A 15571-nucleotide genomic window follows, 5' to 3' on the forward strand; every position below is an offset into this window, starting at 1 on the left:
TTTTTGGTGTGCTGTTCAGTACCCAACAATCTTGTCGCTGCCCACAAATAAGATACAAACAGTACATCCCCACCCCCATCTTCATCTGTCTTCCTCAGAGCTGCAACTCAATCTGTTAGGGTGGCACCATTATCTAGTGCATCACACTTTTCTTTTAGTAACGATGAATATTTATTATTATTATTATTATTATTATTATTATTATCATTAAAAATATTTTCAATTTGAAAAAGCTCTACAACCTGGATACATAGTTTTCTGTGTATACCAATATTAATTGATTATTTCCATTCATTTATAGTTACTTACAATCAAATGCATTTCAGGATAAATCATATAAATCTATCAATTGCCTCTAAAAGGACAGGAAAGGATGATCTAAGAAAGGCAATTGAAGCATTTGTTCATCTGTACTAGGTACCTTCAGATTATGGACTGAAAGTAAAGTTTAAGGTCAAGTAATAATTACTGAGCGGTACGGCTAAATGATTAGACTCGCACTCGTAGAAGTGAGCTACAGAAGGACAAGACTGAGCCCTAGACTTTAAGGGTGCAGACTTCAAGATGAGGAATTATGTTTTTTAAGAAGCCCTATCAGGAAGTATGGATCTAAAGGGTACAGAATTTGGGTGGCAATAAAAAAAAAAAAACCCAGGGGTTTTTTTTTTGTAAGGCAAGTTAGCAACAAGAAGAGGAAAAATGACAATATAATTGCCTAAATTAGTAGTAGAAATAGTAAAGGCAAAAAAAAAAAATAGCATTCATAAAATATAAAAGAAGAGTACAGAAGAAGACACAAGTCGGGCAATATTATCAGAAAAAAGCAAAGGGAAACTGGGAAGACCACATGATTTGCAATAACCCTCTCATATCCTGATGTGTGGTTAAGCATGTTGTGTAGCTGCAGCTGGCTAAACAAGCACTGATAGGGCCTGCTGCCTTCACCATTTCCCTCAAAATACCAAGACTTACCTAAAGGACCAAGCAACCCCCCCTCCCCTCCCTTTCTTCTCTGCCCCGTCCCCCAGGGAAAACCAAAACTCCTGGTAGCCTGATCTCTTGAGATACTATACCCTCCCAGCAACCTATTCCCCCCACCCATGAGGCATTAGGCCATTCTCTCCAGAAGCCTGATCTCCCCAGACATTATGATCCACTACCCCAGCAACCTGATCATCAATCCCGAACATCTCCACATCCATGATCAAGGGATACTGGGTCCATGATTCATACTCCCAGGACAAGCCTCTCTTCATCACTTCACCATCAGATATATGTCCAAAATTAAATTAGAGGCAGGAAGGAACTATTTTTCCTCCTCCACCGCCAATTGAATAATTTTATGCACTTAAGGCAAACTATCAGTATTGCACCCCTCTCCCTCCAATTAAGTTTTAGGATCTTAGTCGCCCCTTTCCCTGAGATTTTGACAATTAAACTCAACAATCATGATCATCCAACTACTACCCCTCTCAGAAGCATCCTGCAAATACACATGGGGTAGATTTTCAAAACCGCGTGCGCATCCATGTGCGTACGCTACCCAGCATGCACACATGGACATGCAATTTTATAACATGTGAGCTCTGGTGTGCATATGTTATAAAATGCCGGGTCGGTGTGCCCAAGGGGAGGGGGTCTACTTTTGCAATTATGCATGGCGACGCATCAGGGCCTTCCCCAGTTCTCTCCCAGTCTTCTCCAATTAAGGAGAGGACTGGGAGGGAACTTCCCAACCCCATAGCCAAATCTCCCTTTCCTATCCTGCCCTTCCCCTATCCCTATCCTAACTACCCCAAATTTTGTTATTTTACCTTTTTCTCCTGCCTCGGAGCAAGAGCAAGTTGCACGTGCCGGCACCCTGCCAGCGCGCAATCCCCTGGCACAGTGGCAAATGGCAGTAGTGCCAGGTGACTCTAGCCCTGCCTCAGACCACCCCGCCCCATCCCCAGACTGCCCCTTTTTAAAGCCCCAAGACTTATACGCATCCCAGGGTTTACGCACGTGACCGGGCAGTTTGAAAATTGGCCTGGCGTGCGTAAGGCCCAGCCACGCGCGTAAATCCCGGGGTTTATGCTCGCCGGGATTTGAAAATCTACCCCTTAATTTTTTACATAAAAGTTTTATATTTAAAAAAATGATTAATTTGTAACATTTATATATACATATAAATTAAATGTGTTTCAGAAATCGTCACAGTAGCTGATGAATGTATCATCTGTGATTTTTGAGGATAGATCGTAAAATCAAGAAATACTAAATTTCTAAATTTAAAAAATTCATACCACTTTTGGCTAAAGGTAATCTCTAAAATGGCTGGCTGGACTGAATTAGGATATTTCATCTTTCTATTCACCATATAAAAAAATGACAAATTCTGGAGTCACCTTAGTAACAGTGGTGCAATTTCCCTCCATTAACAGATACTTTGTGATGTAACATAAAGCTGTGCAAAAAAAGGCACTCAGAATCTATTAAGCAAACTTGCCATATCAAAACAGCACTATTGATTTGCTGTGACTGCGGCTGTTCTTTAGTGCTCACCAGAAACTTCCACCCTAGGCGAATGCCTAGATTGCCAGATAGTTAAACTGCCCCTGCCTTCCTCTCCCAATTGTGATGCTTTAAAAATGTTGCCTAATGATCACATGAATACTTCTCTCTCTCTCTCTCTCTCTGTTGCGCCCATCGGTCGCAGGCGGCTGCGACCTCTACTGCTCACTTCTTTTATCTCCTCTGCTTCTAGTCTGGGGAAGAAAGCTGTCTCCGCTTCTCCACGCTGACCCTCATAATGTTCCCAGGACAGCATGGGCGCTCCTGGCAGCCATCTTACTTCCAGGGTAACCTAGGGCACGCGCCTGGCCCCTTCTTGAGAGCATCATGACGGGAACCTTGGGGGCATCCTCACCACATGACGTCACCCACTTCTACTACTTAAGCTCAGCTGACCTTCAGTACGACGAGTTAGCAAGGATTCCAGTCCTGCTTATTCCGCCATTCTGCGACTCTGGTTGCTGTTCCTGTCTGAGTGATCTCGGTACCCGCTCCTCGGGGGCCTCACTCACACTCAGGGCTATCCGCTCCTCAGAGGCCCTCTTTCACTACCTCTGCTCTCTTTTCAGGGAGTCCTGCATCATTCCTTGGATGACCTGGCCCTGCTCAGTTCCAGGTCTTCTCAGTGCCTACGCTTCAATCTACTTCTTCAAGTGCCGAGTGAGTACAGTGCCTGCCCTCTACCTGCCTCTACCTTTACTGTGTGGATTCTCAGGTTACCTCGCTCTGCAGACCACTACCGGATCCATACCATCTTGTGCAACTTGCCAACGGCGTCCGGCCTACCCTGCGTTGTGGACCACTACCGGATATTGCCTGCACAGACATCAGCAAGAGAAGGTATTCTTCAGGGCACTCTGCGCTGTGGGTTACCACCGGCTCTCTATAATCTTTTGAACATTCATCTATTATCTCTGGCCTATCCTGCACTATGGGGCTCTACCAGAGGTATCCTATACAAGTACCACTGAGAGGAAGTATTTCCAGGACCATTCCGCACTGCGGGCTATCATCGGAAAAGACCTGCTTGCAGGTCCTTCATTTTGGACAAACTTCATTACCCGTTCCTTAGGTTACTATTGTAGTATAATAAAGTTATTTCTCTGTTGTCCATCATCACGGAGACTCCGCCTGTCATGGCGAGTCACCATAGGGCTCCTCCCTGTGGGTGGAGTCTATCCTTACCTTGACCCAGGGGCCCACTGTCTAACTCTAGACACACAGAACATAGCACTCTCTCTCTCTCTCTCTCTCTCTCTCTCTCTATATATATATATATATATATTTATTTATTTATTTATTTATTTATTTATTTTAATTTTTATATACCGGAATTCCTGTATGCAATACCAATCAGTCCGGTTTACAAGTAACGAAAAGGTTGCCCTGGTCTGGTAGATTAGACTGGGGTTTTTTACATAGAACATAGAACAATAACAATCAACTATTATATATATACCCAATATACTTTGTCTATTAACATAGTAAATGATGGCAAATAAAGACCAAACTGTCCATCCAGCAGCAAATGTATGTGTATTTACCCAAAGTAGATCACATCTGACATGGAACCTAGCCCTCAATTCCACTTCATCTGCTTTGGAGTTGTAACTGCTGCTCTATGAAGATTTCTACCTTGCCAGCAAATAAACACAATGCAGCCTTAACACTACTGCCCTGGGCTGCAACCATTGCTGAATGCTGAACAAAGGCTGTGCAGTAGGGGTATGCAGGCCAAAAAATGCAATGTTGTGTCTTGTCATTTTGGGGTTGATTTCCATTGTCATTAATTTTTTCTCTTTTTTATTTTTAAACATTTTGGAAAGAGTGTTCACTATTTCTGAATCATGCACACTAGTTGGAAACAATGTAACTATACTGCAAATAGTGGGGCTGATTTTTAAAAAGTACGCGAGCGCGTACTTTTGTTCACGCACCCGGCGCAAACAAGAGTATGCCGGATTTTAATAGATATGCGTGTAGCTGCGCGTATCTTTTAAAATCCGGGGTCGGCACGCGCAAGGCTGCGCAAAATCGGTAGCCTGAACGCACCGAGCCGTGCAGCTTGCCTTGGAGGGAACTTTCTTTCCGGTGCCCCCCACCTTCCCTTTCCTTCCCCTAACTAACCCGCCCCCCGGCCCTAACTAATTCCCCCTCCACCTTTATTTCAAAAGTTACACCTGCCCGACGCAGGCGTAACTTGCGCGCGCGGGCCGGCTGCTGGCGTGCCATGTTCCTGTCTGGGGGCTGGTCTGGAGGCCAGAGCCATGCCCCTGGAATGCCCCCCGATGATGCGCCATCCGCGACACGCCCCCTCAACACGCCCCCCCCCCCAGGAAAGCCCCGGGACTTACGTGCATCCCGGGGCTTGCGTGCACTGCCGAGCCTATGCAACATAGGTTCAGCGCGCGCAGGGGGTGGAAGGGGCAGCTTTTCGGGGGTTACGCACGTATCTTACACACGTACCCCTTTGAAAATCTGCCCCAGTGTGCACTATTCAGAATTAATGTGTATTATGCAGAAATAGTGTGCACTAAAAACGATAGATGAAAAATGCAAAAGTCCATGGTTTTCGCTATCGTTTTGTTTTGAAAATGACAAGAAAAGATATCGTCAAATTTGTTGACATTGTCTGTCATTTCCAAATGAAAGCACATCCCTACTGTGGAATTCCTTCATTACCATTCAATAGCCACCAGGAATCCTTTGTGTTTATCCCATGTTTTCTTGAAGTCTGTCACTGTCCTTGTCATCACCACCTCCTCTGAGAGGACTTTCTAGGCATCCACCAACCTCTTCATAATAAAATACCTCCTGACATTGTTCTTGAATCTAACTTCTTGGGTAAATTTGAGAGGGAAGGGGGAAAAGGCTTTTATTTTTTTATTTATTTATTTAAAGTTTTTGTATACCGACATTCGTAAAGAAAACATCACATCGGTTTCCATGTAACAAAAAATGGCCAACGGGGCTTTACAAAGAACTGATAAGAGAACTGGGGAGGGGGGGGGGGACAATGGAAATGTTGTACAGATAGAGAAATGCAATACAATGGTTATATAAACGCAATAAAATAATTATATACAAGAATATTATTTACAATAAAAATGTTAGGGGGAGAGGGTTAAGAAGGCGGGAAATAGGTCATGTGCTTGGGGGGCGAGGGGAGGGGCGGGTAGGGGCAGGATGTAGGAGAAAGGAGTGAAAAGCAGGGGGGGGGGGTTCATGTGTAGGCTTGTGTAAAATGCCAATTCTTGAGATTTTGTCTGAATATTTTGGAGCAAGTCTCAAGGCGTAGGTGGGTGGGCATAGAGTTCCATAGAGAGGGTCCAGCTAGGGATAGCGCACGTTGTTTGGTGGTTGTTAGGTGGAAGAGTTTGGGAGAAGGAGTGTGAATATTTGCTGTGTAGGGCATTCTGGTAGGTCTGGAGGAGAAACGGATGTGTAAACTGTCTGAGAACCAGAGCATGTCAGGATTGTGGACAGCTTTATGAATAAGGGTGAGAGTTTTAAATTGAATTCTGGCTGTGATGGGAAGCCAATGCAGTTGTTTGAGAACAGGTGTGATGTGTTCTTTTCTACGGGAGCCTGTTAATACACGTGCAGCTGCATTTGCAGTTTGCAGTCCTAAAGGCCTGCAAATTGTATTCACTGTTTGGGGGACTTGGGGGATCTATGGGACGGGGACGGGGGGGGGGGGGGGGAGAGGGTGGAGGATAGAACCATGAGACCCATTAGGGTTTTTTTTCTGCTAACCTCTACTTAACCAGTGCTATTTTTTGAATATCACCTGTTAAGTTCAAGTTAGCTGGCTAGACTTACCTTTGCATCTAACCAACAATTCAAATCTATCTGGTTAGTTTTCAAAGTTAGTTGGGAAAATTTATTTGGGGATATTCAGCCAGATGTTGATCACGCTGAATATCTGGTTCAACGTATCCAGCTAACTTTAACTGGATCAGTTAGCTGTTGGAGGCTTTTTTGGATATTCTCCTCTGGGTATCTGGCCCAGTGAGATGCAGTTCAAGAAATACTGGCGTGCCCCTTCAAGAGGTCTGGTTTTTGAAGCATTGCCCAGACTGCTGTGCTGTCCTCATATTATTTTAGAATTTTGTATGTAGGTGCAGCGATGTTGTGATAAACATGGAACCCCGGAGATGCAGGACAGTAGAAGTAACATCAGGCCATGAAGTTTGGGCTTTCATAGGCCCCATGTTGTAGAAGCGAGTTGGATGCAGTAGTCTTGAGATAGAGGTGAGTTGGCTCACCAGTGTGCCTGCAGATGTTTAACTGCACTGCACCACGGGCAGTGGCTTAAAAACAAAAAGACAGTGAAAGCTGCAGAGCCAGAGACATGTACTGTTGCTGTGCATTGGATCAGTGAGTTCCATCAGCAGCATGAACCATACTCACAGTCAGGAAGATGGCAAGGCAGGAGGCAGCAAATGAGGCTTGGGAAGACAACGGAGGCTGAGGCAGCAGAGAAAAAGTGATGGTGATGGTGAGGGGAAAAGAGGGGATTCAATAATGGAAGAACTGGTGAGATGAGAAAAGGGAGTGGGAGGGGAGGAGAACTTGAAGAGGAAAAAAGAGAGGGGAGAGAGGAGGCTAAGAAGGAGCGGTGGGAGGGAGTGGTGAAATGAGTGAGAGGGTGGTAGGAGGAGGTGGGGAAACAGGAAGAGAGTTAAGGATGAGAGGAGTAAGGCAAAAGAGCAGATGGGGGGGAGAGGGATGTTTCAATTCAAATTTTAATTCAAATGTTTTGTAGGTTCAACTAATATTTATATATCTATCTACACATATATATTTACACACACAATGAGGAAGATATATCTTTTTCTTTCTGTGTATATATTGAAAGATACAGATTTAGAGATGGATATAAATATTAATAAATACATAGCTATATTTTTCTATATCAATATCTGTGTGTGTGTGTGCGTGCGCACATGCATGTGTGTATACATAGATATAGATGTGATAGATTCAGACATTAAGATTCTTTCCTCTGTAGTAAAGAATAGATAGATAATAATGGAATTAAATGAGTATACTGCCGTATTGTTTACTGTAGCCTCTATAAGAGAAGAGAGGTCAGAAACAAGATGGGGAGGTGAGCTACAAAAGTTCTGTATCCTGCTGTTGCTGTTACTGGTGCCAGAGGCAAGTTTGTTTGTTTTTGCTGTTTTTTTTCTCCTTCAGGGATACAGCTTAGCTGAGCCCTAAGCTAAGGTCATGTGATAGAATGTGATTCCTAAGCTGAAAATTCAAAGTCCTTCTTAGATTAATTATACTCCATAAAGAGAGAGGCTCTTCTATCTTGTATCATTCTATGGCTCAGATTCTGTTCTAAATATCTACAGATGTTACAAATAAATCAAGAATACTACATTCCTTCAGCAAATTAGCTTATTTTATTTTATGCGTGACTGGTTTATCTTACAATTTTCATAGCTTGTATTTTATCTATTTTTAATTTTTTTAGAGTCTCAGGTTTGTATTACCTATTTTTATACATTATTGCTATTTTATGGGATGTAGTTTTATTTACTCTACATTTTATCACTTTGTCAATTTGTGTGTTACTTTGAGGGTGTAGAAGTGGTCTTGCCGAGTCTTATTGTTCAGGATCAGAACTGGTTGTGTGCAGCAGGGACCCCCATGCTGTGCAGACAAAAACACTTATTGTAAAGTAGAAATAACTCAGCATGCTTCTGTGTACTATGCAGTGATACTTTACTTAGGAAACTGGAATAGGAAAATTTTAGACGTTATATTCATGGTTACATGGTTCTCTCATGAGGATTTATGCTGGTATGACCAGGCACAATAGCAGGGAAGAAGGTGCAGCCGACTCAGGCAAACTCAGCCTGATTAATTCAGGTTATAACCTATGAGGATAACTTTCAAATGTATTTGCGTTACTGCATGTGCACATGTTAGTGGATGTGCAGAGATTTATTCTAGTATCTTATAAACTGCATAGTAGGAACTGTACAGTTTATAAAATACTGGATACTTAGACTTCAGAAGTACATATCCATGTTTCAGAATGCTCGTATATTTCCACTGCAATAAAAGCACTTACTTTTCCTAGCTATTTCATAAATATATGAGCGTATATTTTAAGTGTATAAAAAGATAGAATGTAGGCACAAAACCAGGTATTTTATAATGTCCAAGCATATAAATACTTTCTTGCACATGTAATCTGAAAACACCAGTTCGATACCTCAGTCAGTTCATCCAGTCCATCTTCAGTTAAGCTAGAATCTCCAGCACTTCATCCTGATCCCCCTCAGTCCACCCACACATCTCACCAAAAATTTACAGATAACAGATACTAATAACCGCACTAATTAGCAGGTGCAAAATTGTGTGAAAATGTTAGATAGTCTATACACGAATGTTTCTTATAAATAGCAGCTTCTGCACATACCCCTTGACTACTCCCAGGAATACTCCTACACTGTCCCTTTTTTGTTGCTGGTAAATGTGAACACAAAACTGAAAGTATGCACATACTTTTGATGTTTATAAAACAGCATGTAAGCAAATACAGGCTACTTACACATGTATATGCATAACCCATTTGAAAATGTATTCATATCTAGATAATCTTTACAGTTCCACCCCTTCCCAGCAGCTATGGAATGTTAACCCTGGCTAAATGGTCTGGAGAATGACCTTTTTTCTATTGGTCCTCCAAAAGAGGGATCCAATTTAGTTTGAGGAATGGTGTGGAGTGGGGCAACTATGATTTAAATTAAAAAAATGAATGGTTATGCATTTGAATTGCAAACGCCCCAGGAAGCAGTACAGTGTAGTGGGTAAATGTTTTCTGTACACAAAACAAGAATGAGAACTGGAAGTGACCATGATCTGATGACCCTAAGTTGGCCAGACAGGTAGATAAGGTGTTAAAAGTTAGAAGGACTTGTGTGCATAGGGAGAAGAATAACCAGCAGGAAAAAGGAGGCACTATTACTTCTGTAAAAGTCAATCCAGAGAGCAGATGCTAAAATGGTTAGCAGTCTTCCTCATAAAACATATGGGGACAGACTTAAAAGATCTAAACACGTATACCCTGGAAGAAAGGAGGGAAAGAAACATTCAAATAACTTCAAGGAATAAATGCACAAGAGATGGACCTCTTTCAATAGATAGAAAGCTCTGGAATGAAGGATCATGGATGAAGGTAAAAAGGAGTAGATTCCATAGTAATCTAAAGAAATAATTATTTATAGAAAGGGTGGTGGTGGATGCATGGAATAGCTTCCTGGAAGGTAGAAATGAGCACAGTGACAGAATTAAAAAAAAATGTGGACAAGCAAAATGATCTCTGAGGAAATGGAAGAGACTAAACTTGAATAGAAGATATGAATGGGCAGACTGCATGGGCCATTATGATTTTTGACTGCAGACAGTTTTGTGGGGGGTTTTTTGTATCTATGTGTAACAGTTCTGAACTGTAGTACAACTCTGTTACCCAAACTCATAGATCAATATTCTCATGCAGAGCTCTACTAGTTTCAACTTTACTTCTTGGTTTCTAATACAAATTTTAAAGCTATTTCTCTGAAACAAACTCTGCTAATTTCATGCTGTTTTGGGGCAACTATTAACATCTTATAAACACCTTTTTAGGATACGTTCACTAGCCATCTCTTCTTTCTGTTCATCCTGCATGTATCCTTAATCCTTTATTCTACTGAAAGCAAATCCCATGGTACTCACTAGGGATGTGCATTCGTTTTCAACGAATGTGCAATCCGCAACAAAAAAGTCCCATTTCGTTTGATTCGTGGGTTCACGAAACACATGGCGATCCCCCACGAATAAAACATCATATTAGTTTCATTCTTTTGGTTTGCAGTGATGTCTTAGCATCCGTTTGAAATAGGAGAAGGCCATGTGGGAGTATCCATAGCAAAAACCAGCCCTTTCCTGTGAGTCATAAGTACCCTCACAACCCTGTCATAGAGTGGGTCAGACAGGTTGGCAAGGAGACTAGAATGCAACCTATCAGAGCTAAGCATTTTTCTAATGAAGCCAATCGCCGCTCTCATTCAGTGCTTTGTGACTCTGTTCCTGATGACGTTGTACTATTTATACCTTAAGCACGCGGCGTGCCATGTTCTTTCTTTGTGGGGGTGGTCCGGGGAGGTGGCTTTACTCAGAAATAGTCTGTGTGCCTCAAATCTGTATTCAATTGCTAGTTACTTTGATAGAATTTTCCATTGAAAAAGATATTTGTTCGTTTTTGCTGCAGTGCCAGCCAGGTTTTTTTTTTTACCGCACTTTTTTTATTGAACTCAGATGGTCTCTCTGTCTCTCCCACTGAGACAAGTTGCTAGCAGTGGCATTTTGCTGCTTATCTTACCCTCCTGGGGTAGGTTGGTGCAGACACAGGCAGGGTGTGGGTGGGAGATAGTGTGAGTTGGTATTTTCAAAGAAGAAGCAGCATCACTAGGAATTGTGCTTGCTCAGGCTTCCAGTCAAGTCTTTTCTCTGTTGTTTCATTCTTTTGTGCACAAAAAGCAGTCTCAGTTGTAGTGTACATCAAGGCACTGCACTGCATCTGTGGGCAGTTTTCCAGACTCACATATATTGGGACAGCAGTGCTTTTTTAAGCCAAATCCCCAGTAGGCCTCTTTGTAGTTACAAGTTTGGTGTGTGCACATACAGGGCCAGATTTTCAAAGGGGTACGCACGTAAGATACGCGCATACCCCCCGAAAACCTGCCCGAACTTCCCCCTGCGTGCGCCAAGCCTATGTTGAGTGGGCTCGGCAGCGCGCACAAGCCCCGGGACGAGCGTAAGTCCCAGGGCTTTCCTGTGGGGGCATTTTGGGGGGGCGTGTTGCGGCGGCATGTCATTTGGGGGTGGGGCCGTGGGTGTGGTTCCGGCCCGGGGGCTTTTCGGGGGCATGGCCGAGGCCTCCGAAATGGATCCCGGGCCTGGGAATCGCGCGCCGGCAGCTGGCCCGGCACGTGCAAGTTACGCCTGCCTTGGGCAGGCGTAACTTGTGCAACAAAGGTAGGGGGGTTTAGGTAGGGCTGGGGGTAGGTTAGGTAGGGGAATGGAGGGGAAGGTGTGGGGGATGGAAGGAAAGTTCTCTCCGAGGCCGCTCCGATTTCGGAGCGGCCTCGGAGGGAACGGAGGCAGGCTGCACAGCTCGGCGCGTGCAGTCTGCCGATTTTGCACAGCCTTGCATGCGCCGATCCCAGATTTTAACAGACATGCGTGGATACGCACATATCTATTAAAATCCCGTGTACTCTTGTTTGCGCCTGGTGCGCGAACAAAAGTACGTGTGTGCGCAAATTTGTAAAATCTTCCCCACAGTGGTCTCAGTTGCAGTGTACATCAAGGCGCTGCACCTTGCATTTGTGGGAAGTTTTCCAGACTCACATATATTGGGATAGGAGTGCTCTTTTAAGCCAAATCCCCAGTAGGCCTCTTATGTAGTTAAATTTTGGTGTATGCACATACAGTGGTCTCATTTGCAGTGTACATCAAGGCCCTGCACTGTGCATCTGGGGGCAGTTTTCCAGACTCACAAATATTGGGACAGTAGTGCTTTTTTAAGCCAAATCCCCAGTAGTCCTCTTTTGTAGTTACAAGTTTGGTGTGTGCACATACAGTGGTCTCAGTTGCAGTGTACATCAAGGCACTGCACCGTGCATCTATGGGCAGTTTTCCAGTCTCACATATATTGGGACAGAAGTGTTTATTCACCAATAAAGAAATAATTATTTTAATTGAAATCGCTAGTAGGCAGTGACATTAAAACAATGATGTCAGGGAAAGGTAGATGTGGTCGAATGATTGGGACTGGCAGAGGAGGCACTTCAAAAGGCAGTGCCAGTCCCCCATTAAAGTTAAAAAGGGAACTGTTCCAATCCGGCAGTTCCATCCAGAAAAAACTGAAATTTAAAGATGATGCACCACCACCACCTGTTTATGACCCAGTAGTTTTGGAGACGAGGGAAGGGGAGACTAAGTCATGCAAGACAAAAGGGTGACACCCAAAAGCAGCAGTGCAACAGCAGACTCGTCTTAGAGTTGAAAATGGAGCACAGGGACTGTTTGCTGCTGATTCTGATGAAGAATCATCTTGTGTGGGATTTTCATCATCAGAAATGGAAGACGTAATAGCTGAAGAAGGTTTAGGAGGATTAGTTAGTTCTGTCTTAGTCTCCACTTCAGTGCTGCAGGGGAGAGATTAAACTGATGATAATGAGGAGGAAGAGCAGTAAGCGCAGGCACAGAGTGTGACTGACGCCCCTGGCATTGCTTCTCAGGGTGCACCCACTACTTCAACTTCAGTGCCAGCATCCACCCTGATGGTTATAGAGAAGGGATCACGAAAGAAATCTGTGATCAGGAGCCACTTTAATGTGACAGAGGACCCACATTTTGCTCAGTGTAATTACTGTGCCAGGACTATTACAGAGGCAAGCAAATGGGACATCTAACTAATTTTGGCATAATGCATCATATGCAGAAGCAACACCCAACAGTAGTGCCATCTGGGGATGGTGGCAGTACCAGTCAGGGGACCCCTTTTTCCAGGCAGTGTAAAGTGGTTGAAAAGGAGCAGAGTCACCCCACGCCCTCAGCCCCTTCTAGCATTCAGGTGGCAGGCCAACAGCCCCCTGCCATGTGTCAGAAATGACAACCCACCATGGAGGAAATGGGGTGGGGTTTGGTAATGCTATCCCAGGGAAGGAGGCAGGCAGCCTCAAAAGCTGTAACCAGGAGCATTGGGGAAATGATTGCCCTTGATGACCAGCTCTTGCAGGTAGTTGAGACTGTGGGTTCAAGCATTTGCTGAAGGTCTTAGTTTCAAATTACAAAGACCCTCCAGAACCACATTTAGCAGAAAGGTCATCCCCAGTCTGTACAACCAGTGTCACAGTCGCATCCAAGCACTGCTAGCTAAGGCACAGGGGAGTGTGCATTTCACCTGCGATATCTGGACCACCATGAATGCTGTACACTCTTACCTCTCCATGACAGCACACTGGTGGGACCTGACTGAGATGGGGCAGGCAGCAGCTCTATTAGTGAACAATTATCAGGGTGGAGGTGGGCTTTACTGCACATCCACCTGATGGAGAAGGCCCATCCCGCAGCCAATATTCTAGCATGCATCAGATAGATGCTGGTGGGCTGGCAGCTACACCAGTGAAACAGGCATTTTCAGGCAGGGTTCTTTGTCACAGATAATGGTGCAAACATGGTAAAGGCAATATGTGATGGGCACTTTCAGAACATCTGATGTTTTGCACACACTCTGCACCTGGTAGTGAAGTCAGCTCTGGGGATTGGAGTTCAATCACCAAGAGAATGAATACCTGCAGGACTTAATACACAAGTGCAGGGACATAGCAGGGCACTTCCACAGAAGTGTGAAAGCGGGAAAGGTTCTCCGACAAAAGCAGACTGATTTGGAGATGCCTCAAAAGCGTCTCTTTCAAGACATTGGCACCCAGTGGAATTCCACCTATATGATGCTACAGAGGTTAGTGGAGCAGCAGACACCCCTTTATGACCTTTCTCTGAAAATGGAGATAGGTGTGCATAGTCCCCCATAGCAGTGGTCCCCAACCCTGTCTTGGGGGCCCACCTGCCAGTCGGGTTTTCAGGATATTCACAATGAATATGCATGAGAGAATTTGCATGCATTGCCTCCATAACGTTAATGTTCTTTCATGTATATTCATTGTGGATATCCTGAAAACCTGACTGGCTGATGGGCCCCCAGGACAGGTTTGGGGACAACTGCCCTAGAGTATCATGATTGGTTAGTCATGAGTCAGCTGGTAAAAATCTTGCAGCCCTTCAAGGATGCCACGGAGGAGCTGAGTTCCAGAAGTGCCACCTTGGCTCACATCATCCCTATAGTAAATTTTCAGGAGGAAAATTTGGAGGGCTTTAGACAGGAAGAGGGAATAACAGCAGAGGTGCTGCATTGTCTGTACTTTTTGCAGAAGCCGGTGCAAGACAGACTAAGACCTTTAACAAAAGACCACATATACATGCTCGCCACAGTCTGTGATCCCCGTGAGAAAGGGAAACTTGCCTACATCCGATTGTCTCACATTTGTGAAGGGCCTGCTGTTAGTAAAAGTCCATGAATAGGAGCACCATAGGCAGAGACAGATTAAGCATGAAGCAGAGGAGGAAGCAGCGTGCACTTCCGAGAGTAGCTGTAGCCCTAGCAGGAGCAGCACTCTGTCAGCGACAGCTAGTACTTCCTGCTCCACTTCAGTACACCAAAGCCATGTTGCCCATAAACAAGCATCTGTTCTGGAACAGGCTAGAGTGAAAGCAGCTAGCAAGAAGGACTCTCAGCTCACCCAAGCAAAGGAGACACCAGCACAAATGTCAGTGACATGGTATCTCAAAGAGCCCGTAGAGGACATGCAGACAGATCCACTGGGATATTGGGCACACAAGTCCACTGTCTGGCCAAACCTAAGCCTAAGGTTATTATTGATTAGATGGTGAACTGGAGCTTTCTCATTGCTCATGTTGGCTGGAAGTGGAGAAGCAAAAGGCCTGGCTTTTACCCCTGGAATTACTTACCCAAATCTGTCATATTTTCCTATCATGGAATCCATGCACCATGCTGATTGCAAATTTGAAGGTTTGCATGTGAATTTAATCTTAACTTGGAATTCTTATAGCTTAAAATTAATAAAAAGAATATGAACTGGGATATATAACAAACCCATAGAATTTGGATTTTGAGGCAGGTGCTAGTTAATGTCGCACTGATGTACTTTTACTCATTAATTTTGAAATTTTTTTACCATCTTTCACTATTTTAAGTGGTTCCAGCTTTTAGATTGTATTCAATCTATTGTAATATTGTTGGATTCCTTACATCAGTTACCCAAACTTGTCAGTATTATTTCTATTCTAGAACAAGCTGGATATATGGCTTCTGCAGTATAAAATTATGTTAAAAGTTGTAAGCTTCTCAGATGTTCAGGCTGGACACCAC

The sequence above is a fragment of the Rhinatrema bivittatum genome, chromosome 1 (assembly GCF_901001135.1).
Source record: "Rhinatrema bivittatum chromosome 1, aRhiBiv1.1, whole genome shotgun sequence".
Lineage (NCBI taxonomy): Eukaryota > Metazoa > Chordata > Amphibia > Gymnophiona > Rhinatrematidae > Rhinatrema > Rhinatrema bivittatum.